The 26,568-nt window shown below is 38.1% G+C and overlaps 1 pseudogene; it reads right to left on the bottom strand.

Annotated features, from left to right (window-relative positions):
• Positions 1-22,395: 22,395 nt before the first annotated feature.
• Positions 22,396-22,868, bottom strand: LOC144300265 (small ribosomal subunit protein uS8 pseudogene; annotated as a pseudogene).
• Positions 22,869-26,568: the final 3,700 nt, after the last annotated feature.

Below are 26,568 nucleotides of genomic sequence, written 5' to 3'. Positions count from 1 at the left end.
GTTGACATTTTCACAATATTAATTCTGCCAATCCATGAGCATGGAATATTTTTCCATCTCTTTGTGTCTTCCTCAATTTCTTTCAGAAGTGTTCTATAGTTTTGAGGGTATAGATCCTTTACATCTTTGGTGAGGTTTATTCCTAGGTATCTTATGCTTTTGGGTGCAATTGTAAATGGGATTGACTCCTTAATTTCTCTTTCTTCAGTCTCATTGTTAGTGTATAGAAATGCCACTGACTTCTGGGCATTGATTTTGTATCCTGCCACGCTACCGAATTGCTGTATGAGTTCTAGCAATCTTGGGGTGGAGACTTTTGGGTTTTCTATGTAGAGTATCATGTCATCGGCGAAGAGGGAGAGTTTGACTTCTTCTTTGCCAATTTGAATGCCTTTAATGTCTTTTTGTTGTCTGATTGCTGAGGCTAGGACTTCCAGTACTATGTTGAACAGCAGTGGTGAGAGTGGACATCCCTGTCTTGTTCCTGATCTTAGGGGAAAGGCTCCCAGTGCTTCCCCATTGAGAATGATATTTGCTGTGGGCTTTTCATAGATGGCTTTTAAGATGTCGAGGAATGTTCCCTCTATCCCTACACTCTGAAGAGTTTTGATCAGGAATGGATGCTGTATTTTGTCAAATGCTTTCTCTGCATCCAATGAGAGGATCATATGGTTCTTGGTTTTTCTCTTGCTGATATGATGAATCACATTGATTGTTTTACGGGTGTTGAACCAGCCTTGTGTCCCAGGGATAAATCCTACTTGGTCATGGTGAATAATTTTCTTAATGTACTGTTGGATCCTATTGGCCAGTATCTTGTTGAGAATTTTTGCATCCATGTTCATCAGGGATATTGGTCTGTAATTCTCCTTTTTGGCGGGGTCTTTGTCTGGCTTTGGAATTAAGGTGATGCTGGCTTCATAGAACGAATTTGGAAGTACTCCATCTCTTTCTATCTTTCCAAACAGCTTTAGGAGAATAGGTATGATTTCTTCTTTAAACGTTTGATAAAATTCTCCTGGGAAGCCATCTGGCCCTGGACTCTTGTGTCTTGGGAGGTTTTTGATGACTGCTTCAATTTCCTCCCTGGTTATTGGCCTGTTCAGGTTTTCTATTTCTTCCTGTTCCAGTTTTGGTAGTTTGTGGCTTTCCAGGAATGCGTCCATTTCTTCTAGATTGCCTAATTTATTGGCGTATAGCTGTTCATAATATGTTTTTAAAATCGTTTGTATTTCCTTGGTGTTGGTAGTGATCTCTCCTTTCTCATTCATGATTTTATTAATTTGAGTCTTCTCTCTCTTCTTTTTAATAAGGCTGGCTAATGGTTTATCTATCTTATTAATTCTTTCAAAGAACCAACTCCTGGTTCTGTTGATCTGTTCCACAGTTCTTCTGGTCTCGATTTCGTTGAGTTCTGCTCGAATCTTTATTAACTCCCTTCTTCTCTTGGGTGTAGGATCTATTTGCTGTTTTTTCTCTAGCTCCTTTATGTGTAAGGTTAGCTTTTGTATTTGAGTTCTTTCCAGTTTTTGAATGGATGCTTGTATTGCGATGTATTTCCCCCTTAGGACTGCTTTTGCTGCATCCCAAAGATTTTGAACGGTTGTATCTTCATTCTCATTAGTTTCCATGAATCTTTTTAATTCTTCCTTAATTTCCTGGTTGACCCTTTTATCTTTTAGCAGGATGGTCCTTAACCTCCATGTGTTTGAGGTCCTTCCAAACTTCTTGTTGTGATTTAGTTCTAATTTCAAGGCATTATGGTCCGAGAATATGCAGGGGACAATCCCAATCTTTTGGTATCGGTTCAGACCCGATTTGTGACCCAATATGTGGTCTATTCTGGAGAAAGTTCCATGTGCGCTTGAGAAGAATGTGTATTCAGTTGAGTTTGGATGTAAAGTTCTGTAGATATCTGTGAAATCCATCTGGTCCAGTGTATCATTTAAAGCTCTCGTTTCTTTGGAGATGTTGTGCTTAGAAGACCTATCGAGTATAGAAAGAGCTAGATTGAAGTCACCAAGTATAAGTGTATTATTATCTAAGTATTTCTTCACTTTGGTTAATAATTGATTGATATATTTGGCAGCTCCCACATTCGGAGCATATATATTGAGGATTGTTAAGTCCTCTTGTTGAATAGATCCTTTAAGTATGATATAGTGTCCCTCTTCATCTCTCACTACAGTCTTTGGGGTAAATTTTAGTTTATCTGATATAAGGATGGCTACCCCTGCTTTCTTTTGAGGACCATTCGAATGGTAAATGGTTCTCCAACCTTTTATTTTCAGGCTGTAGGTGTCCTTCTGTCTAAAATGAGTCTCTTGTAGACAGCAAATAGATGGGTCCTGCTTTTTTATCCAGTCTGAAACCCTGTGCCTTTTGATGGGGTCATTAAGCCCGTTCACATTCAGAGTTACTATTGAGAGATATGAGTTTAGTGTCATCATGATATCTATTCAGTCTTTGTTTTTGTGGACTGTTCCACTGAACTTCTTCTTAAAGGGGAATTTTAAGAGGCCCCCTTAAAATTTCTTGCAGAGCTGGTTTGGAGGTCACATATTCTTTTAGTTGCTGCCTGTCTTGGAAGCTCTTTGTCTCTCCTTCCATTTTGAATGAGAGCCTTGCTGGATAAAGTATTCTTGGTTGCATGTTCTTCTCCTTTAGGACCCTGAATATATCCTGCCAGCCCTTTCTGGCCTGCCAGGTCTCTGTGGAGAGGTCTGCTGTTACCCTAATACTCCTCCCCATAAAAGTCAGGGATTTCTTGTCTCTTGCTGCTTTAAGGATCTTCTCTTTATCTTTGGAATTTGCAAGCTTCACAATTAAATGTCGAGGTGTTGAACGGTTTTTATTGATTTTAGGGGGGGATCTCTCTATTTCCTGGATCTGAATGCCTGTTTCCCTTCCCAGATTAGGAAAGTTTTCAGCTAGAATTTGTTCAAATACATATTCTGGCCCTCTGTCCCTTTCGGCGCCCTCGGGAACCCCAATTAAACGTAGGTTTTTCTTCCTCAGGCTGTCGTTTATTTCCCTTAATCTATCTTCATGGTCTTTTAATTGTTTGTCTCTTTTTTCCTCAGTTTCCCTCTTTGCTATCAACTTGTCTTCTAGGTCACTCACTCGTTCTTCCACCTCGTTAACCCTCGTCGTTAGGACTTCTAGTTTGGATTGCATCTCATTCAATTGATTTTTAATTTCTGCCTGATTAGCTCTAAATTCTGCAGTCATGAAGTCTCTTGAGTCCTTTATACTTTTTTCTAGAGCCACCAGTAGGTGTATAATAGTGCTTCTGAATTGGCTTTCTGACATTGAATTGTAATCCAGATTTTGTAACTCTGTGGGAGAGAGGACTGTTTCTGATTCTTTCTTTTGAGGTGAGGTTTTCCTTCTAGTCATTTTGCTCAGTGCAGAGTGGCCAAAAGCAAGTTGTATTGGGAAAAAGAGAAAAAGAGAGGAGAGAAAGAAGGAAAGAAAAGAGAAAGAGAAAAAAAAGGGAAGAAAAAGAAAAAAAAAACGAAAAAAAAAGAAAAAAAAAAGAAGAAAAAGAGAAAGAAAAAGAAGGAGAAAAAAAGGGGGTGGGGGAAGGAAACAAATCAAAAAGCAAAACAAAACAAAAACAAAAACAAAAACAAACAAACAAAAAAAGAACCACCGGGGAGTATCTTCTGATTCTGTGTTCTTTAAGTCCCTTGGCTTCTCCTGGAAGTTGTCAGTCCAGCTGGTGTTCTGGGGGAGGGGCCTGTTGTGCTGATTTTCAGGTGTTAGCACTTGGGGGAGCTGCTGTGCCCCCGCCTGGTGCAGGGCTCGGTGGGGGTTGTTTACCCCGTGAGGCCGCAGGAGGAACAGCCCCAGTGGCGGGGCAGCTCTGGAAACCTGGATTCAGCTCCGGCAGGAACTCCGTCTGCAGGGCCTGGAGGCTCCGGGCGGGGCCGCTGATCTGCTCAGCTGGGGCAGGAGCGTCCTCGCTGTCCTGGGCCCTCCCGGCCTCTGCCTGTCCCGGGGGAGGCGGGATCCTGGGCTGTGTCCCGGCGCCCTGTGCTCCGGAGCCTGCGCTGGTGGATTCGCGCTCCCGCCCCGCAGCCCCCTCCGCGGAGCCGCCCCCGAGCCCCCCGAGCTGCTCCCGCCCCGCAGCCCCCTCCGCGGAGCCGCCCCCCCCGAGCCCCTCCGAGCTGCTCCGGGTCCCGCCGTGCGCGCTGCAGCCCTTAGGGAGCTCGGAGCACTCTCCCGGGGCGCAGGTCCCTGTTAGTGTCCCCGGGAGCCCGAGGGCATCCCCGCCCTCCTGGGTCCTGCTCCACCTCCCCGCGAGCCCCTTTCCCCCGGGAAGGTCGGTGCAGCTCCTGCGTCTCCGGGACGGGGCTCTCCTGTCCTGGGGACACTCGCCCCGGCCTCAGCCCGGCTCCCCGCGGGGCCCCTCCCCCTTGGAGGCCTTTGTTTCTTTATTTCTTTTTCCCCGTCTTCCTACCTTGATAGAAGCGCGAACTCTTCTCACTGTTGCATTCCAGCTGGTCTCTCTTTACATCTCAGGCCGAATTCATAGATTTTCAGGATAATTTGAAGGTTTTCTCGGTAGTTTGGTGGAGACAGGTGATTTGGAGACCCTATTCTTCCGCCATCTTGCTCCTCCCCTCAAATTTCAATTTAGATTCTAGTTAACATATAGTGCATTGTTGGTTTTAGGAGTAGAGTTTAGTGATTCATCACTTACATACAACATCTGTCATCACAAGTGCCCTCTTTATACCTGTCCTCCATCTAGCTCATCTCCCCACCCACGTCTCTCCATCAACCTCAATTTGTTCCCTATCTTTAAGGGTCTCTTATCGTTTGTTTCCCCCTCTCTTTTTTTCTTTTTCTTCCCCCTCCTATATATTAATCTATTTTGTTTCCTAAATTCCACAGACAAGTAAATCATATGGTATTTGTGTTTCTCTGACTGACATGTTTCGCTTAGCATAATGTACCCCTAGTTACATCCACGCTGTTGCAAATGACAAGATTTCATTCTTTTTGATGGGTGAGTTATATTCTATTGTGCATGTATACCACATTTCCTTATCCATTCATCAGTTGAGCAGCTTAAATTAAAAAAAAAAAAGATTTTAGGAATTGCCTTGAAGAAAACCGGAAAACCAGTCATGTTAGAAAATTGTATTGCTCTTTGGACCTCAACCTTATTTAATGACTTGACTTTGATTTGTTTTTGGTTGTTTCCAAAACCAAATTGCATATCCTACCTGCAAGACCTGCAGAGAAGGCAAAAAATATTAATGGAATGAATGAATGAAAACATCCACCAAGCAACCAATTTCTGCAGTTGAAGCAGTGCTAGAGGAGAAGTTCTAAATAGATTTGAGCTACAGTAAATCCCTAGGATAAATGCAAGGACTCCAGTTTACCTGGAATTCTTGAGGAAATTCCTTGCATATAATCCACAACACAGAGCTTTTCTTTATACGTGAAGGATACACAGTAAAGTTGTTTTTAAGAACTGTGTTCCTACTTGTAGTTACATCTTCCAGTGGCTCCCATGTTAATGGGATGGACTCAACAAGTTAAAATGTTGTCATAAAATTATATAAGGACAAAGATAAAAGCCTGCAGACATTCATTACTGACTCATCATTCTCTTGATATTTACTTTGTTTTGTGTAGATACTAGAGCTTAGAAAAATATTTTTAAAAAAATTCTTGTGAAAATCAGTCTAGAGAAGGTGGTTTTGTGTGGTGCAAAATGTAGTAAGAGAATAGTAAGGTTGAAATAGACACCTTTTTTTTTTCAACTCTGAAGCTCTTATCTGATAATACACTTGCTGGAAAAGTAAATCCAGTGAATATCTTAACAGATATCCTAGAAACTAACACATTGCAGATTTTATGAAGAAAAATGATGATTATGTTTCTATTAAGAGTTTATGATCAGAAAGTGCTCATTTTAATTTCTGTTCTGTTATCAACTAAATGTATGCACTTGAGAAAATGAGTTTCTAAACCTCATTTTTCTCATCTGTACAACAGAGATGACAAAACTAACTTCACTAACTTATTGCATGGATTAAGTGAAAAACTAATATACATCCTGTGTTAGGTATTGCATTTATATTAATCACCCTTTTTATTGTGCTGTGTATTGAATTCCTGAAGCAAAATATTTTTTCTCAGTTCCTGAATTGTCGTATTCTTGGGTTCTCATTTTCAAAGCTGTGATTTGTTTACTTTAGTGTAGTGTTCAAATAATAAAAGCAAGTGAATATTTTGATAATAGCTAAAGGAAACAGGTTTTTTATCTACCTGGATCTGGTGCTCCAAATTAAAAATTACAATGATAGAACAATTTATATTAACTGTAGGTAGCAAGCTGCTTCATAAAATTGGAATACTTATGGAAAAGATGACTTGTGGATAGCACAATATTAACATCTTATTTTATTTCGAATATATTGTGTAACATTAATCTTCAACATTTCTGTGTGTAGCAGGGCAATTTAGGAGAGGTAAAATGTGGTAGAGGTACTTAGCCTAGGGCACTTGAAAGCTTCAAAGGAAAGCAGGGTTGGAACAAGTGGAGATGATAGGAGAGAGAGAGAGCTAGGACAAGGCAGAGAGACAAGAAAGAGCCCATCAATGAAGACAGCTGTCAGGGTGCAATGTGGTGTGACGGGGAAATTGATCTGATATGGAAAGTCTCCGGTAGGGTGGGTCAGGGGAAGTGGAAATGAAGAGGAAGGAAGGAGACTGATAAGCCATGTGAGGTAGTGGGAGTGGTGGGAAAGCTGCTGGTTGCTCAGGGTAGTGTGACACAGGGAGCACTGACTTCTATCTGCCCCCCTTTGCTCTGCAATGTCCACTTCACAGGGAGCTAGATGTCTTCAAGATTTGTGCAGAGGTGATGTAAGAAGAGATTTTTTTTTGTCCTTCATGTATAATGTGTGTGTTTTTTAAAAAGATTTTATTTATTTATTAATGAGAAACCGAGACATAGGCAGAGGGAGAAGCAGACTCCCTGTGGGGAGCCTGATGCGGGACTTGATCCCAGGACCGCCGGATCACGACCTGAGCTAAAGGCAGACGCTGAACCACTGAGCCACGCAGGTGCCCCAATGTGTTTGTTTTTTAACTTCATATCCCCTAGAAAAGATGTGGGAATCAGACAGAAGGAGAACATGTTGGGATCATAACTACCATTTGCCCTATCCATTGTCCTCCCCTAGAGGATGACACACACTCATTCATTAATTAATGGACACTCACTTACGACAAGTTCTTCAGCTCCTTGCTGTAAAACCTCCAAATGGATTTGCTTCTTTCACATCAAATGAGTCTGACTTTGCACTTGACATCCTCCTAAGCCCTTAGGGAAGCTTGTGTCATTGACACAAGTATTGTTAGTCTTTGCCTCCCAGCTATTTCTTTGTCCTCATATTGCATTCCTAAGCATGAAAATGTGCTTGTTTTTTCTCTTATGTTTAAAAGAACACTTTCTTGGGGGCACCAGCGTGTCTCGGTTAAGTATCCGACTCTTGATTTCACCTTAGGTCATGATCTCAAGGTTGTGAGATTGAGCCCCATATTGGGCTCCATGCTCATCAGGAAGGTTTCTTGAGATTCTTTCCCTCTCCCTCTCTCTGTGCCCCCTCTCCCACCTTTTTCTCTCTCTAAAATAAATAAATAAATTTTGAAAAAAATTAAAAATAAAAGAGCACTCTCTTAAATCTGTAGTAATTCTCCCTGCCTGACTTCTAGCCTAACTTTATCTTATCTTCACAGTTAAGATTGTTGAAGAATGGTTTAACAAGAATGGTCTAGAATGACCATTTTCATCTTCCTATGAATTCTTATTCCACTGCCATTTTGATTTTGTTCTTATCATTGTAGGGAAATCATACTTGTTAAACTCAACAATAGCCTCTTAGATGAAAAGCCAAGAAACTGTTTTCAATCCTTATATTATTTGTCATATCCACAGTATTGGACACTGTTGACTGTGCCCTCTTTCTAGGAATTGTCCCTGAAATTTTTTTTCTAACCTTTCCATTTTTCCTTCTAACTGTTTTCTGGGCTTTTCTTTCTCCATCTGTCCCTTAAATGATGATATTCCCTATGGTTTTATCTTGTGCCTCATCTCGTCTCAAGTTACACATTCTGCTTGGGAAAAACTATCCACTTTAGGACTTTACCTTTATTCATATATATTCCTAAATTTTTATCTTTAGTTCAGGTTCCTCCTCTGTCTGCTTGAGCATATCTCAATTTGTATGTGTTCCAGGCACCTCAAACTTAGTCTGTGTTTAACTACTTTAGTCATTTCTTCTTCAAATCTGCCCTTGCTCCTGTATTCAATCTCAGGGAATGACAGACATCTGGAAATCATTCTTTTTAAAATTTAAATTTAGCCATTCTAAGGCTGTGTAGTGGCATTTTCTAATTTAATTTATACTTCCCTGTTGACTTAATGATGTTGAGCTTCTTTTCATGCTTTTTGGTCATTCATATTTTTTTGTGTGATGTCAATTTGAATACTTTGCTCATATTTATTTTTTATGATTGAGTTGTCAGAGCATTTTGTATGATCTGTTTCTAAATCCTTTGTCATAAATACATTCTGTTAATAGTGAATATTTTCTTCCAGTGTCAGGCTTGTCTTAATATTTTCTTAACTATGTCCTTTGAAGAGCCAAAGATTTGTGTCTTATCTAAGAAATCTTTGCCTACTGCCCCTGGTTGTAAAGACACTCTCTTCTTTTCTTCTAGAAGTTTAATAGTTTTAGTTGTTATATTTGAGTCTTTGATATATACCAAGTTAATATTTGTGTCTGTGATAAGAGTCAAAGTTAATTTTTTCCCAAAATGAATATCCAGTGTTTCAACACTATTTATTGAAAAGACTACACTTTTCCCATTGGATTAACTTGGAAGCTTGGTCAAAAAAATCACTTGACTCTATGGGTGTGGATCTATTTCAAACTCTCTATTTGATTCTTTGTTTTGCCGATCAACATGTCTGTGTATATGCTAACATTTCACACTGTCTTGATTACCATAGCTTTATAGTAAGTCTTGAAATCAAACTGTAAACCCTCCAACTTTGGTCTTCTTTTTTGTAATTGTTTTAGCCATTATGGGGTTTTTACACTTCCATATGAACTTTAGAATCAGTTCATTAGTTTCTACAGAAAAGCCTGCTGGGATTTTGTTTGGGCTTAATTAATTCTTAGATCAGTTATGGGACAATTGGCATCTTAACATCTGTGTCTTCCAATCCATGTATGTGGTACATCTTCCCATTTATTCAGGTCTTCTTTAATTTTTGTCAGCAGTGTTTTATAGTCTTAAGTGTGTAGGTGTTGCATACATTTTGTGAAATTTACTCCTAAGCATTTCACACATTTTGATTGCTTTCAAATCATATTATTTAAAGCTTATTTCCCAGTTGTTTGTTACTAGTTCTATTTTGTTTTTAAAAGAGGGATAAACTTGTATAGGTATTAACGCTATTCTATGTTAGTTTATAATTGATAGTACACTTCTCCTCTCTTAGCCTGTAGATGACTTTCCATAATCTTTTTATTCTCCTTATGTAGGCACATATACTTGTATGTAACAGACACCCAATAAAAGTTTTTTGAATGAAGATATCACTTTCAAGTTCATTTTGGTTTAGTTTTCAAAAGACCATTAAAAACACTCAGAATTTAAAACTCTGGGAATTCTCATAGCTTGAGATATATCTGAAAAGCAGAGTGAAGTGATTTGACAATTACTTGACTGATTTGAAATATGTGGACATTTCTTCACTTGATTGGCATCTGAATTATCTATTGTTCATCTTAACAAGATAAGTGTCAAATCACTTCTTACTTGTGTTATCTCAGGAGAGAAGCCTAAAAAAGAGTGATTCTAAATCTACAGCACTGCACACAGATGTAGGGAGTAGGAGCTGTTATAGCTCAAGACCATTACAGCAACTACAGGGTAATAGAATCCCAGGGTTGCCAAGAAATCCTAGAGGTGAAAGGAATTGAAGAATTAGAGGTGTAGTTGTATCCAATGAAAGTAAATTCCTTCTCAATCTTGAGTTTCCCACATTCGGAAAATCTTCATTTGCAACATCAGTGATAATAACTTGTGGAATCCCAGATCCACGATGGCCTACCAGTCAAGCAAAGAGACCTCAAATATATTAACTGTTTCAAATATTTTAAAAGACAGACACCATTTCTTTGACTTGTAGGCAGAAAAACCTCACATATATAGTGATGCTGTGTGATTATAAACCTTGACAAAAGAATCAAAGCTTCTCTCATGAAAGGTTTCACATACTTGTCAAAATGAAAACAAATTTAGAAACTGAGAACATAAAAGTGCTTTACCTCTGTGCATATGTGTGTGTATGTACGTGGGTGTGTCCTGGGAGTACAGGGTAAGATTCTTTTTCTTCCACTTATTTAGTTAGTACAAGAAAAGTAAGAGAAAATTTGTCTATACCCAAATTATCTTCCCCTTGTATCATGATTATAAGGATACATACAGCCTGAGCTGGATATGCATATGTCTAACCATAGCTGGTAGCAATGGCTTTGAATAGGAGTGTATTCACCTTGATGAGGGCATCTATTAAACAAATATGCAAATTCCTAGACCTACACCCAGACAGTGTGATGCTGGTGATCTGTAGAGACAGACGTCCAGGAGTATACACAATAGCAAGGTCCCCTGCAGTCAGACCATCTGATCATACTTAAGAGAAATGCTATCTACAGGAAAAAACACTCAAATGGATGTGGCCTGGGCTAATGGTTTAACCTCTGGACCTTACAGCATGTGGCTACATCGATTGCCCTGAATGGCACCTTGAAAGTCACACATACATCCCCCATACTCACACACACCAAATACACATCCCATACATGTGTATACACACACATACCACACAACCACACATACATATGAACATATACACATATCCCCCATATATATATATACATATATATGCACTATATTCACACACATCAAAAAGTCACACACACATATCACACACATATACATACTCACCACACACATACTTCATTTGACACACACACATACACCTAGCACACCTGTATGCACACACACACACACACACGTGCATTTTGCTTTTTCATAAAATACAGGGAAAACACCACTCATCATAAAACAGTAGTATGTTGGAGAATAATGGTCTTTTTCCCAGTCTCTTGAAATCCTTAAAAAAAGTGCAAATCAGGGAGATGAGCTCATCTTTGTGGCCTTCACAGAACCTGTTCATTTTTATCATGATGAAGAACAAACTCTTTTTACTATAATGAGGAGAAAGTAGATTTCAAAGCTCCCTTTAAAATGTTAATATATGTCCCACAGGTACATGGTCTTATTTCACATTCACTCTGGGGGTGGGGAAACTGAATGGTATTCTGTAGTGGGCAAATAATAATAATAAAAAAAAACTTGATGAAATCATGACCAGGAGGTAGGAGTAGGGGTGGTTAAGAGCAGAGCTCTGGGGCTTTGTGTTGGGATCATCTGGATTGGATTTTCATCCTGGCTTTGCTTCTAGAGGCCTTGACGGAATTCATAACCTCTCCCAGCTTCATCAGCAAAGGGTCATATTTGTAGTACTTCATAGGATTGTTGTAAAGATTCAAATGGAAAATGCTTATAACAGGGCTGGACACATAGTTAAGAGTAGATTTTTATTAATAAGCAGAATTGATGCCTGGAGCCACCGAAGCTCCCATGGCTTTCTCAGTACCCCCTGCACCTGTTGTTTTTCTGTTCTAATTACGGGTCACTTACTAGAAGAAGATGGGGAAGAGCTGAGAGCAACGTGACTATAGGGAGGACAAGGCAGAGAGACCAGGGGGAGGAAGGAGAAGTGTCTTGGTGTGGAGTGCATTGGGATCCCTGGATGTGGCCTCATGCTCCCCCCTGCTTCAAACCATATCACCTGCAAATAGATCCTGCCAATCATGGTCTTATTGGGGATCCAGGTGGCCAATTTTATTTGCTATAATCTTCAGAGGCACATATTGATCAGTTCTACGACTTCTGCTCTTCATTAAAATAGCAGTGAACATTTAATTTCAGATATCTCAAGTATTAGAAGCAGCTTTGAACGCAACTTCTTTTCTTTCTTGGAATTTGGGGGCTGTAAAAGCTGGCTAGGAGGAGCCCTCAGATACAGTTCTTTATAGCAGATGTTACAAAATAGTGGCCAGCAGTTGGAAATTGGCTCAGAGACGTTTTGTTTGGCTGATAAGGTATGTTTTAAAATTTTGAGTTGGGGTATTTAAGAAAAAGGAAACCTTACATAAAAGTGTCTATTTCCAGCTTATTTTGGAAGTCAGATCTAGCTCTTGTCCAAGCTCCCATTCTTGTTTGGACCTACAGGTAGAGGCCAAGTTGTGGCTGTCCTAGGAAGGATGAGGGTCCTTCGGGTTGCCAGGCCATGCTGGGCCTGCTGTACACATTCTAATCTTCCTGAAGTTTTGAATTCTATTGCTGGCTTTACAAGTTATTTTTTTTCAAATGAGATATAATCAACATATTAGTTTCAGGTATACAGCAACATTCTGATTCAGTGTTTGTATGTATTGGGAAATGATCACCACAATAAGTATGGTTACCATCTGTCACCTTACATTGTCACAAATTTTTTTTTCTTGTGATGAGAACTTTTAAGATATGTTCTCTTAGCAACTTTCCCACACAAGAGCATTATTAACTGTAGGCACCATGCAGCACATTGCATCCTTATGACTTACGTACTTTATCATTGAAATTTTGCATCTTTTGACCCTCTTTACCCATTTCACCCTTATACCTGCCCACCCCCTTCTGGCAACTACCAGTTTGTTCTCTATCTATGAAAGTGGTGTTTTTGTTTTCATTTTTAGATTCCACATGTAAGTGAGATCATACAGTATTTGTCTTTCTTTGACTTATTTCACTCAGCATTTTTATGGACCTTAAAATCCATCTATGTTGTCTCAAATGGCAAGATTTCATTCTTTTTATGACTGAGTAATGTTCCACTGTGTGTGTGTGTGTGTATGAATTTTTTAAATTCATGTATTGATAAACCTGTAAGTTGTTTCCATATCCTGACTGTGGTAAATAATGCCACAATGAACATGAAGGTACAGATACCTTTTTAAATTAGTATTTTTATGGTCTTTGGATAAATACTGAAAAGCAGAATTGCTAGATCACATGGTAGTTCTATTTTTAATTTTTTGGAGGAATCTCGATACTCTTATCCACCATTGTCTGCACGTCTATATTTGCACCAATAGCATACAAGGGTTCCTTTTCTCTATATCCTCACCAACACTTATTTGTCTTTTTGATGACAGCCATTTTAATAGGTGTGAAGAGATAGTTCATTGTGGTTTTGACTTGCATATTCCTGGTGATAATTGATGTTGAATATCTTTTCATGTGTCTGATGGCCATTTGGATGTCTTCTTTGGAGAAATGTCTATTCAGATCCTCTGCCATTTTTAAATCAGATTTTTTTATTTTGCTATTAAGTTGTACAAATCATTTATGTATTTTGTTTTTTTTCTTTATATATTTTGGATATTAACCTCTATCAGATATATGATTTGCAAATATTTTCTTCCATTCAGTAGGTTGTCATAGTAATTTCATTGATGTCTCCTTTGCTGAACAGAAGCTTTTTAGTTTGATGTAATACCATTTATTTATTTTTGCTTTTGCTGCAGGATTTAAAAAATCATTACCAAGACCTATGTAAAGGAGCTTACCGCCTATGTTTTCTTCTAGAAGTTTTATGGTTTCAGGTCTTATATTTAAACCTTTAATCCATTTTGTGTTAATTTTTGTGTAGGATGTGAAACAGTCATCCAGTTTCATTCTTTTGAGTGTGGTTGTCCAGTTTCCTCAACTGGCTTTTCTCTGAGACTGTCATTTCTCTATTGTAGGTTCATAGCTCCTTTGCCATGAATTAATTGAATATATATGCATGGTTTTATTTCTGGACTTTCTATCATGTTCCATTGATCTGTGTGTTTGTTTTAATGACAATACCATACTGTTTTGATCACTGTAGTTTTTGTAGTGTAGTTTGAGGTCAGGGAGCTTGATGCCTCTAACTTTGTTCTTTCTCAAGATTGCTCTTGCTATTGGGTCTTTGGTGGTCTCATGCAAATTTGGGGATTGTTTATTCTACTTCTGTGAAAAATGATATTAAAATGTTGACAGGAATTTCAGTAAAACTGTAGATTGTTTTGAGTAATATGAACATTTTAACAATATTAATTCTTCCAACACATAAGCATGGAATATTTTTCTATTCACTTTTGTCTTCTTCAATTTATTTCATTAATGTCTTAAAGTTTTCAGTGTATAGGTCTTTCACTTCCTTGCTTAAATTTATTCCTGGTATTTTATTCTTTTTGATGCAATTGTAAATGTTTTCTTAACTTCTCTTTCTGAGAGTTCATTATTATATATAGAAATGCAACATTTTTGTATATTGATTTTGTGTCTTGCAATTGTACTGAATTATTTATTAGTTATAATAGTTTTTTGGTGCCTGTTTTTTTTTATTTATACAGTCAGACTTAACATATTTCTTTACTCTGAAGAAATAGATTTAATTTTGTAAAAATCTCATCTTTTATACTTTGAATACTATACCTTCTCATCCACTCTGTTCTTTACTTGTGCAACTTTAGTTAATTTGTGCTGGAACTTTTAATTCTGCAGAGTGTTTCCAAAGTCAGAAAGCATAGTATACATGAATTTTAAAAAGATAGCAAATTCATTAAAGAATAATTTATATATAGGGTACCCTCTATTTTGTTCCATTTGATGAGTTTTGACAAATATTGCACTTATGTAATTGCTATGACAATGAAGATGTAAAAAATTCCTAATACTCCAATTATTTTCATGTCCTTTTGTATTTAATCTTTTTCCGTGAGTCTGGGCCCCTGGAAATCACTGATGTGATTTTGTCTCAATAGCTTTACCTTTTTAAGAATGTCATAAAACTGAATCATAGAGGATGTAGCCTTTTGTATTTGGTTTCTTTCATATGCTTTTGAGATTCATCTATGTTGTAGCACATATCTGTAATTAATTTTTTTATATTACTGAGGATATTCCATTGTATGAGTGTATCTATTCATTTATACACTTAGCAATGATGGACATTTCATTTGTTTCTGGTTTTAACAAGTAGAAATAAAGTTGCTGCAGACATCTACACACAGATTTTTTTTTTTTTTATTGCTCTTGGTTAAAAATCTAGGAGTAGGGCTGCTGGGATGTTATGATCCTTCAGGAATGGATTGCTTATGGATGTTATAAGACACCAATAGGCTGTTTTCCAAAGTAGTTATACCATTCTGTTTTCCTACCAGCAATGTATGAGGGTTTTAGTTGCTCTATACCTTTGCTTGCACTTTGTATTGTCAGTTCTAAATTAAAAAAAAAAAAGTTCCTTGGTAAATTGTTTAAATCTTTTACTCATTTTTAAAATGAATTGTTCAGGGGGCACCTGGATGCCTTATTTTGTTAAGTGTCCCACTCTTGGTTTTGGCTCAGGTCATGATCTCAGGGTTGTGAGATCTAGCCCCACATTGGGCTCCTTGCTCAGTGTGGAGCCTACTTAAGAGTCTCTCCCTCCCTCTCCCTCTGTCCCTTCCTTCTCCTTCTCTCTCAGATAAATAAGTACATAATTTCTCTTTTAAAAAAGTGAAATGAGTTGTTTGTGTTCTTATTACTGAATTGAAAAAGTTCTTTATATAAATTATACACAGGTCTTTTTCTAAGTATGTATTTTAAAAATATTTCTCTCAGTTTGTGACTGATCTTTTAATTTTCTTTACAGCATCTTTTGAAGAGCATAACTTCTGATTTTAATGGAGTCTAATTTCTTTTTTTCTTTCTTTTTTTTTGTGTGTGTGCTTTTTGTTTCCTAAGAAACCTTTGCCTGGCCTGAACTCATTTTTAAGCAGAGTATTAGTTACATTAAAATATACATGATTGAGGAGGTGGGAAAAATATATGACCAATAAATATGCTTTACTTCAACCTCCAGACAGACACATTTTCAGGTTAAAAAATATCTCTAAATTTAAAGCAATGTGTCTGATGGTTAGAAAGAATGCAACACATACACTAATTTTTTTCTGTGTTCCCAGGTTTTTAGGATAGTCAGTCTTGTAATCTTTGTCCAGGTTGGCAATTGGACCTACTGCTTTATATTTAGAGATACATCACATGTGTATATTCTGTAGTCTCATAAGCACTCCTTATATTTTCTTTCATTTTATCTCTTTGTGTTCGATCTTTCCTCAGAGTCCTCTCCCAAATTGTCAACTCTCTTTAGCTGTTTATGATCTGCTGTATTTCATTCATTGGATTTTTTTTATGTTAAATATTATACTTTGTTTCTCATTTGGAGAATTTTTTTAAGGTTTCCCTATTCATTTTCCCAACTGTTCTGCTTTTTTGTTTTCTTTTTTAAGGATTCTGGTCATTTAATTTTATCTTTAATCACTTGAAACATTATGGTTCTGGAATCTCTTTTGGGTTTTTCAATGAATTTGAGTGCTTTGGGGGAAAAACTTCTGTTTCGTGAAATGTCCCCTACCCCTTTTTGCAACCTGTTTTTTCATATTGTCTGTAGCTTTTTATAGCGAGTTGATTTTTTTTATAGAGATGTTTATTTGTTTATGTATGTTTATTCTGTGGAAGTACTCTAGGCTAGGAAAGTGACAGTACACAGCATTTTTGTGCTAGCTTGCTAATGTGTCCTGGTGGTATTAGTGGCCCCAGAGCAGTGTTTATTTTAATTTATTGACTTATTTTTAAAAATTTCTGTGTATGCAGGGAGCTCATGGGAGGCTTCTCCTTCCACCTAATATGAACTTGAGGCAACACTTCTTCCTGTGTGGGTGTCAAAATTCCCATATCTAGTCTAAAAACAGTCCTATGCCCCCTGGAAACACCAGGTTCCCCTTAGTGTTTAGACTTTGATTTCATTCTTAGTATCTGACAAGTGGAAAGTTTCCTGTATTTTAAAATTGATTATATGTTTGAAAATACTCTTTAAATACTTATCTGGTATTTTATGTGTTTTTAGCAGGAACCAGGGACTCTTTAACAGGGTTGGTTTGCCACATTGCTAAAAATTCATTCTCCCTAAAGATTCTGTTTTCTAATTAAAACCACTCTTAGAGTTTGATGTCTAGATTTCCTTGTTTGTTTATCTATTGCCTCCAATGTTTTCTTATTTTTTTAAATTTTCTTTTTAATAATAAATTTATTTTTTATTGGTGTACAATTTGCCAACATACAGAATAACACCCAGTGCTCATCCCATCAAGTGCCTCCCTCAGTGCCTGCCACCCAGTCACCCCCACCCCCCGCCCTTCTCCCCTTCTACCGCCCCTAGTTCGTTTCCCAGAGTTAGGCCTCCAATGTTTTCAATCATATGCTGAATTGTTTTCCAGAAGAGTGAAAGATGAATCCTCCTATTTGAAACTTGCAATTTTCATGAAATACGAAAAAATTCTTTGAAAAATTCCCCTCCAGCCACTTGCATCCCCCTCCATGTAAATCTCTGTCCTTCAATTTAGATCTCTTTCCCAGTTAAATAGTTGATGCCCTTTAAGTTTACTTATTAACTCTACCTTTATCTTCTTGTGGAAACATGCCCCTGAGTTATCAGAATCACTAACCCAGCACAGCCTTTCCCTTACATTGCATATTTTGTCTTCCCTCATCAAATAGGTAGCTTGAAAATATCATGATAATCTGCATATCTGTTCCATTATGCACTTGGAGATTTATGGAGAACAGAGCATTTTTATTTGAGTGCTTCTTGCATCTCTGGTTCCATTTTAGTGGAATGCAGAGTGTGTAACATACTTTGCAGTAACATGTGGGAAGTGTGTAACGTGCCTCCATCCATGAGGATCTTGCCACCTGGTTGAAGAAGACAGACTTATAAAGCAAAGAATTTTATAACCAACTGAGACAACATTTAATTGGCTGCTACAATGTTGGAGAGTAAGCACAGAGAGAAAGGGGATGGCCCTGCAGGGGATAAGAGGTTGAGGAAAGCTCTCCAGGAGCTAAGTTAGACCTGATGACACTCAAGAATTTGGGACTGGATGTTCTCCCGGGGAGAGCACCTCATCCAATAGAGCATACGTATAGAAAGCTCAGTAAAGGGACCAACTATTCCCCACTCCAGCCACAGAAAGTGAACAATACCCAAGGAAATCACTTCTGCAAACAAAATAACTCAGTGGTTCTCTTGAGTAAGTCCATAAGGAGTACTCTTACAGATGGTTTAATTGGCAGCTATATTTTGTTTGGTGAAACAGAAACCAACAGGCAATCATTCTATTTGTTGATATTAATTCAGAAACATCTCTAACCACAACATTTTCATTTTGTCTTACACACTCTAAGGCATGCTAAAGTAGATTTTTTCTTTACAAAGGACTTTAGAATGTACATTTATAAATTCTTTCCCTTCTGGGGTAAAATCTAGCACTTGTTTGGGAAACAAAATGTGAGACACATGCAGGTTGCTGAAAAAGGGAAGAAGGGCCAGGATGTATCAGAATGTTCCAGCTTCCCAGACCTCCCTCCCTCTGAGCTCCTCTTCCAAAAATGATTTCCCTTTTACCAGTCCTTGGGAATTAATTTTTCTCTCAAATAAACTTAGTTCTGTTTGCATTCTTTAAGCCGTCTTAGTCTTGGTAGAAGACGATAGGCATTTAGTAGAGACCAACGTGCTTGGCTATATAAGGGGTTATTCTGAGGATTTTCATGTCCATTCCTGTTACCACCATTTATATATCTGTATTTCATGCTGAAGCCAAAGGGAGTTCCACATTCTGCCCTGGATTCTGTATGGGTCTCGTCATTCAAGGGCAAGAACAAATTGCTGGCAAGCTGTGATACACATGTTTATAATCACTGACATTTGCAGTCAGAGGACTAAAAGATACATTCTTTCTACACACGTATATTGAGGATGGTTAGAAAAATCTGTTTTGAGTTAGGCTTCCTCCCTTTGATACGTGTTTTCAATTGCTAACCAGATGCTGCCTTAATTTTGTTTGTAGGAAGCTGAACTGACACCAAGGAAAAACAGCCCGCTGTTTGGATTGTCTGCTACATTTGGCTTTCTGGGAGGTTGGTATCACCAATGTTCAGAGATGCAGGGAGAAGCCACCTGTCAGATGTAGGAAAACCAAGCAAAATGCTGCTACTGTGTTTTTCCGGTGTGCTTGCAGGTAGACTTAATTAGTGGATCGAATGAACTTTTGCACGGAAATTAAAGAAAATGTATTGCAATTTTGAGAAAACAGTGGGACTTCTGGCAGCTGTATAGTAATTGTATGGCAAGCCTAATGTAATGGCCTGTTTTGCTTATGGATGGCAGCTTTAAGCAAACTTTCACAGATTTCTTAATTTTCCTCACTCTCTTTTAGTGTATCCTTTTTGCTCATAAGTACCTCACTGTTAGTAACTTTCCCACTCATGGCTTTTATCCTGTTTCTTTGCTCATCTTCCTCCCCTGCATGTTCCCCTCTTCATGTTTTCCTGTCTGCATCTCACATCTACCATCACCTTTCAGAGACTGATCTCCTGATAGCTGCCCATCCCACTAGCCAGGGTTGACTTGGCTCTGTGTGCAAGTAATGTCTTACTGACTCTTTCTTTATCATAGCAGAGGCACCCATCCATCAACAGGTTCTGAACTTTGTTTCCTTGTTTTTATTTTTTCACTTTCCATTATTACCCCTTGACTTCCACTCTTGAGGTTTCTCTGGTGGGTTATTCCTTACTACCTTCTGTAAAGAGTGGAGAGATGAACACAGGCAGTACTTGGCATTTTTCTTCCTGCCTTTCCTCGGTGACTTCTTCAGTGTGGAAACATCTTAGTGTTTCTAGCCCTGCCACATAGGCCTTCCTGCCATCCAAAAACAGAGGGAAAGAAGAAAAAGAAAAATGACCATGTTAATTCCTGGGAGTTGTGGCAATTTAGAGAATTAAGGCCTCATATGGTATCATTGGTTTTGATCCCTGATTGGGAAAGCAAGTCTCCAGAAGACTTTCTCCGAAGTCATTTGGGTTTTAATGAGGTCAGAATAACTGGGACATGGAAATTGATACCATTGTTATTAATAAAGGATGGAAAGCATTTTTGGCTCTTACCATTAATAAGTAGACAGATGGATTGTTCTTTGTCATAAAACTAAGGACCTTCCTTAAATCTTTTCCTTAATTGTATTTTGCCTAAACTGTTTTGTGGCTATTTTTATCTATAATCTGTATTAGGAAATAAAAACATCTATTTCTATCTCTTAACTAAGACTTATAGTAAAACAAATTTATTTCTTATTAGTCTGTTCTTCGATTCATAGTATACTATTGGAAAGATGACCTACATGGTGAGTCATTCTCTACATGCTCATTTGGGAAGCAGTGTGGAAGAACACTGAACCATTATCAAGAAGGGGCTACAGTTTCTCTTTTTCCAGCCTGATAATCCAATTCTCAACTCTAAGACAAGAGAAAAAAGTGAGAGATCTCTTTCCCCTGCCCCAGCCCCTTGCCATCCAGTCCATAGGTTGTGATAGGGGAAGATAGAAATAAGATGTTGATTTCCAATCTATTTTCATTTACTCATTTATTTATTTGCTTATTATAGGTCAACTGATTATTGTGTGTAGGGTACTGTGTTATTTATTTATTTATTTATTTATTTATATTAGTGTTTTCTCTTTTTTTTTTTTTAAACTTTGTCCTTTTTTTTTAATTTTTATTTATTTATGATAGTCACAGAGAGAGAGAGAGAGAGAGAGGCAGAGACACAGGCAGAGGGAGAAGCAGGCTCCATGCACCGGGAGCCCGATGTGGGATTCGATCTTGGGTCTCCAGGATCGCGCCCTGGGCCAAAGGCAGGCACCAAACCGCTGCACCACCCAGGGATCCCTAGTGTTTTCTCTTTAAAACCCAGTTCAGACTCAAGTATTCAGTCATCAGCACGTCTGGATGGCAAGTTCACTGGAAGGATGCTTTGGTGTGTTCCACATGCTTGGAATAGGCTCATAAATAATTGATGCTCATTAAATATTTAATGTTACTGAGGTCACTGAGGTTCATAGCAGGCTAGTAACTAAAGCCCTTTCGCTGCTTACAACACCTCTATTTCGGCATCAGCCAAATCCAAGGCTCAGACCTGTAGGTTGGACTGTAATCAGCCTGTTAGGTTGGGGCTGCCCTGTATCTCCATGTGGCTTGATGCAGGAGAGCAAGCAGGAAGCAGTGGTTAGAGCATCAGTCCTGAAAGCTCAGAGGAGTGAGTGACTATTGGAAAGAACTCAGATCCTGGGTTTGCATGGAGTGTTCATGCCAACTCTGAGCCCTGCCTCTGGCCTGCTTTTCTTTTTCTTCACTGGCTTTCTTGGGCTGGGCTCATTGGTTCCTGTCATCGGTGTCTTTTAGCATCTTCTGGACTCTATGATTCAGGCCCTTTATTGCCTTTTCTACTTTCTGCCTGAGTTTAAAAATTAAATTTCTTGCTACCTTTTTTTTTTTTTTTTTTCAGTGTAGCCTGGTTTATTTGGAAGAAAAAGCTGAGAAATCTAATTTATATTCTTGGTTCTGGTATTATATGGGTAACATTAGGGAAATCCTGTTACCATGGACTTTTCTACTCCTGGAATTCATATTTAAAAATACTTTGCTGGTGTTGAATTGTTAATGAGCATGTATAATATGCTGGATACTGCATGGGGAATTTTCATGAAGGATCTCCTATCCTAAACATCTGGAGCATCTGGAACACCATGAGAACTTGAATTTAGGGCAGGCTGATCCCTGAGAGCCACACCATATATTGTCTAGTGTAACCTTAGGACACTCTGAGGCTAGCATTGCTAGAGGTCAATTTTTAGTCAAATATTTATTATACAGCTGAGGATATTAAGATGCAGAGAAAGAAAATGACTTGCTCAAGGTTATAGAGATGTTCAGAGGGAGATCAGAAATGGGAACCAGTGCCCAGCTTCCAGCTCAGTGTTTTTTCCATTATGCGTCTTTGTTATGATTCTGAATCATTTTGGACATAGTGCAGCCCTGTCAATGCATATATTATGTAATACATCCCTTTACTCAGGTGCCACATAATCTACGCTTACTTAACTTTTTATTGCAAAAACATTCAATCATATACGAAAGTATAGAATAAAAAAGTAAACTTTCATATGCAGAATACCAGCTTGAATCATTACCAACATTTTGCCTCTTCTTGGTTTTATCTATTTTCCTTTTTTAATTGTTAAGTATTTTTTAAGACGTTTTATTTGCACTTATGTATTACATCCCTAGAAAAGGAACCCCCAGGATCTGCCCTCCTGTGTGTTTTCATCTTGCTTCTTCATGGTCCATGATGCCAGTTGAGGTTGTCAGTACAATGAAACCAAACTGGTGGGTTAGGAGCAGATTGTTCTGCCATTTTTCTAGATCTTTGAGTCTTAGTCAAATCTGGAGCTGATCACTCTACACTTGTTTAACCTGTCCATGGGGTTCACAACAATTTTCCCAGCTCTGTGATCATCAGTGATTTCATATTTGCCAATATAAGCATGCTTCATCATCACAGTTAGAAACTGGACAATGATTTTGGAGTGTGGCCTAATGAGAGCCTGGCATTTACCTCTCCTTTCAGCAGTGTTAATGCTCTTGAGAACAGCTGCCAGGGCATTCACTCTCAACGTTATAGCGTCATAGAAAGATGGCAGAAAGAGATAATTGTTAGGTATTTCAAAATAAATCCCAGACCGTATCATTTCTCCTACAAATACTTATGTATATATTTCTAACAGTTATGAAATACCATCATCATACTTAATAAAATTAACAATGATATCCCAAAATTACCCTACGTATATTCTACATTCAATTTTTCTCTAAAAAGTTACTTCTAATGGTTGTTTTTCCTTTTCAAATTAGAGTCAAAATAAGGAGACTGTATTTCATTTGCTGGGCTATGTCCTGAAAGATTTTTTTCTACTGTTTGATAAATCTCCACACTTATTTTTTCTGCTATTTATGGATTAAAGAAATAAAGTAATTTTTCTGTAAAATTTCTTATACTGTGGACTTAGCTAATTTCAACCTCGAGGTGTTGTTCATATATTGTATATATGTCCTATAAATAACAGATGTATATGGAGGTTCAATTTGATTACAAGTTTTTTTGGGGGCTCGAATATGTCATGGAAGGTATTATGAACTTACAAATTGCATCACATCAAGTGATAGTAACACCTTTTTATTCCACTTCTAGTAATGTTAAAATTGGCTGGTGACTTTAGATAATGTAAGTGACCATTATAAAATTCCCCATCAGCTTCTCACCTAAGGGTTTGGACTACCATTGCCCAAATCAATGATGCCAGTAAGGACTCTAAAGTTCTGATTTTTTATTTTGCCATGTTTTTCCTGCATTTACTGATTGGAACTCTTATGTAAATAACTTTTCCCCATCAACTATTCATCTACTCTAAAATGCAATGCATATAAGAAAGGCAAGTTAAGTGCCTTCATTTTCAATTTTTTATAATAATAAATCAGTACCCTGGCAATTGTCATTACCATTATGTGAGGCATTATCGTTTTGGAATAATAAGAACTCAGGGATTTTACATATATGATATGTTGCAAACTATGCATTAATAATATTTTTGGTGTTCAATGGCTAGCAGCAGTTTCTTCAAGTTAGTCCTGTGTTTGACACTACCTCCCGTAGCTTCTTTGCCTTCTGGCATAATAGATGTCTCAGACTCTCGTCCATACTCTGCCTTAAACCTGAAACTGACCATTTGTCCAAGAAATCCTAATTCATTTTAGTGATAAATATTATTCAGAAAGCATTATCTGCTTATAAGGGTCATTATTGCCTCTAGATTTTTTAATAAGCATGAATTATAAATGATATTATTAATTTATATAATAAAGCACGTAATTTTTACTTAACTTTTCTGAGTTTATATTTGTATCTCTCTTTCTCTTTTTGTACACGGAGATCTCGATATCTGATGCTTGCATAGCTCATTCCTAGTCCCACCTGGCACTCAACAGAGTGGAGACTGGGAACTTTTTGAGACTCCTCTGAACTGTACTCATGCCTCTCCTCTTCTGGGTGCTTAACACTATGTTGCACATGGAAGAGGCATTTGATTCTTTGTTGAATTGAACTGAAGTCCAAGTATTTTTTGAAAGACCCTCTGTGCTGAGGCCCAGGGAAGGAGTGGGCATGGAGTTCAGGCATGGAGTTTCTAGTTCAGCCTCTCCTTCGCCACTGGAAAAAAACTGAGGCCAACTTGTTGAAGCAATGTGAATAGAACTAAGGGAAGGGAAAACACAGCAAACTGTAAACCACATGCACAGAATAGTTGACTATTTAGGGCTGTGGAGATTTGAATTCTAAGAAATAGCTGGATTCAAAACTCTTTCATCAACTCTCTTAAGAGATGCTTCTTCTATGTCTAAGAGGGAGGAAAGGAGAGATGGGGAGGTGGCCTTCTGCTCCCAGAAAGGGAGGGTGAGGGGTTGGTGGAGGGAGAAAAGCAGATGCTCAGCTTTTTGACAGGTAAAATGCCTGCAGATTGTTTTTGCCTCAAGACAGCCTTGTTCTTCAATTCTGTAAGTGCAGGAGCAGGCTACTCAAGTTTGAGCAGAGAATGGGCACAGGGAGGGGGCAGGAAGCGTTTATTCTCTACCACCCGGAAGTCTCTGGCAAATTGCTCTGCAGGAATATATATCCCTCTACAGTCACGTTTCCAAAAGTCCAAGTTTATTTATTTCTAGTAATAGGTCCTCTGTTGTTGGCTGAAAACTACAGTATTTAAGAAAAAATGTTTGTAGAAGACAGGCCTTGCGTTTTTTTCTTTTTTCTTTAGAAAACAATATAGTATTTTGTGAAGCATTACTGGTGGCATCCAAAAACTTTTCCTTACATTTCAACTAATTAAGCTCAATATAACTCAACAAATATTTATTGACTATTATTCGTAAGATGTTTATAATGGAATAGGTATCCTGTGATAAGCAGTTAGGGAGAATTTTCACCTGCAAATAAGCAAATATGTTTAGAAGCATATTGTCTGTGCCACTAGAATCATTTTACTCCCTGGGTTTAGGAAACAGCCTGATAAAAACACACCTTGATACACGTCTTTTGGGCAAGTGCAGGCTTTGCTACTTCGGTCTTAAATAATCTTCTGAGGAGCTGAAACACGTCCTAGCATGTGGCTCTCTGTAAAACCTCTATTTGAATTTCAGCTTTGTCTTTGAAATAACAGCTTGACCATGTTTCCAAAGAACATGTCTGCAATCAGTGCCAATTTTCCTCTGTACAGTGGATCTCTTCATAAAAAGATAAAGCACTAACATTTTTTAAAATAAGAAGCCACCTTCACAAGGAAACTCATTAAGACATCCATACAGAGAAATACGTGTGGCATCTGCAGATGAGACCTCTGTGCTGTTCACTAAAAATACAGCTGGAAAGGATGTTAACTAGACTTACCATGGTGCTCACTTTGTGGAGCACACAGATATCAAATCATTATGTTGTGCACCTGAAACTGATATAATGTCTATGTCAATTCCATCTCAATTGAAAAAAATCACATTGGAGATAAAGCTAAAAAGAGGTCCAAAACCAGTTGAAATTTTCTTTCATCTAATGCTGCTTCTCACATTCCTGAATGGGATGGAATTTCCACCACATCAGTGACTTCTTCATTCTGTATCAGTAACAAAGCCCACATCCAGGTAGATCTTTATAGAACTATTGAATTGCATACATTTGCACTCTGTAGGCAGACCTAAACAGTCCAACACCAGCTTGTGCATAGCAGCACCCTCAAATACTCCTCAATGAGACCTAGAATAATAAATACGTAGGAACAGGAAATAAGAATCAGAGATTGATGAAGAGAATGTCACATTAATTCAAAGAAAAGTCCATTTCACCTTTATGAAAACTGCCTTGCTCCTTAGAGGTGAGCAGTTTTCTCAGTTACTCAAGGCGCGTGATTACAATGAAGGAAGGGTGCCTCCATGCACGCTGTTTGCAGTAGCGAAGGAGGATGGAAGTGTAATTGTACCTTTCATTGGTGGGAGTAATAAGGAATTGAGAAATTATATGGCAGATGGTACCGCGGAGTGGCTTTGTGAACCACTCTGCTGCATTTTCCCCTGAGTGTGACAATGTTTGTAGTGTAATTGTGTTTTGCCTCTTGCTGCACAAAAGCCCTGGAAATGAATTTTTGATGCTTCAGAATGAGCCCTGTGAGGAAAAGTTGTCAAATATGATAGGAAGGGTTCTTACAGCACATCTCTTAAAAAGTAGAGTATAAGTTTTGGAAGAAAGGTTTGCTTGGGCTTTTCTCACCATAGGTCTGTCTGAGTTTTCACTCCCCGCTGGAAAAGCGATGCTGCTTCGTTATGGCAGCTCCTGTAGTTCTGCTGCAACCATCC

Source organism: Canis aureus, chromosome 28, assembly GCF_053574225.1.
Source record: "Canis aureus isolate CA01 chromosome 28, VMU_Caureus_v.1.0, whole genome shotgun sequence".
NCBI classification, from domain to species: domain Eukaryota; kingdom Metazoa; phylum Chordata; class Mammalia; order Carnivora; family Canidae; genus Canis; species Canis aureus.
This window is presented reverse-complemented; position numbering and strand designations above follow the sequence as displayed.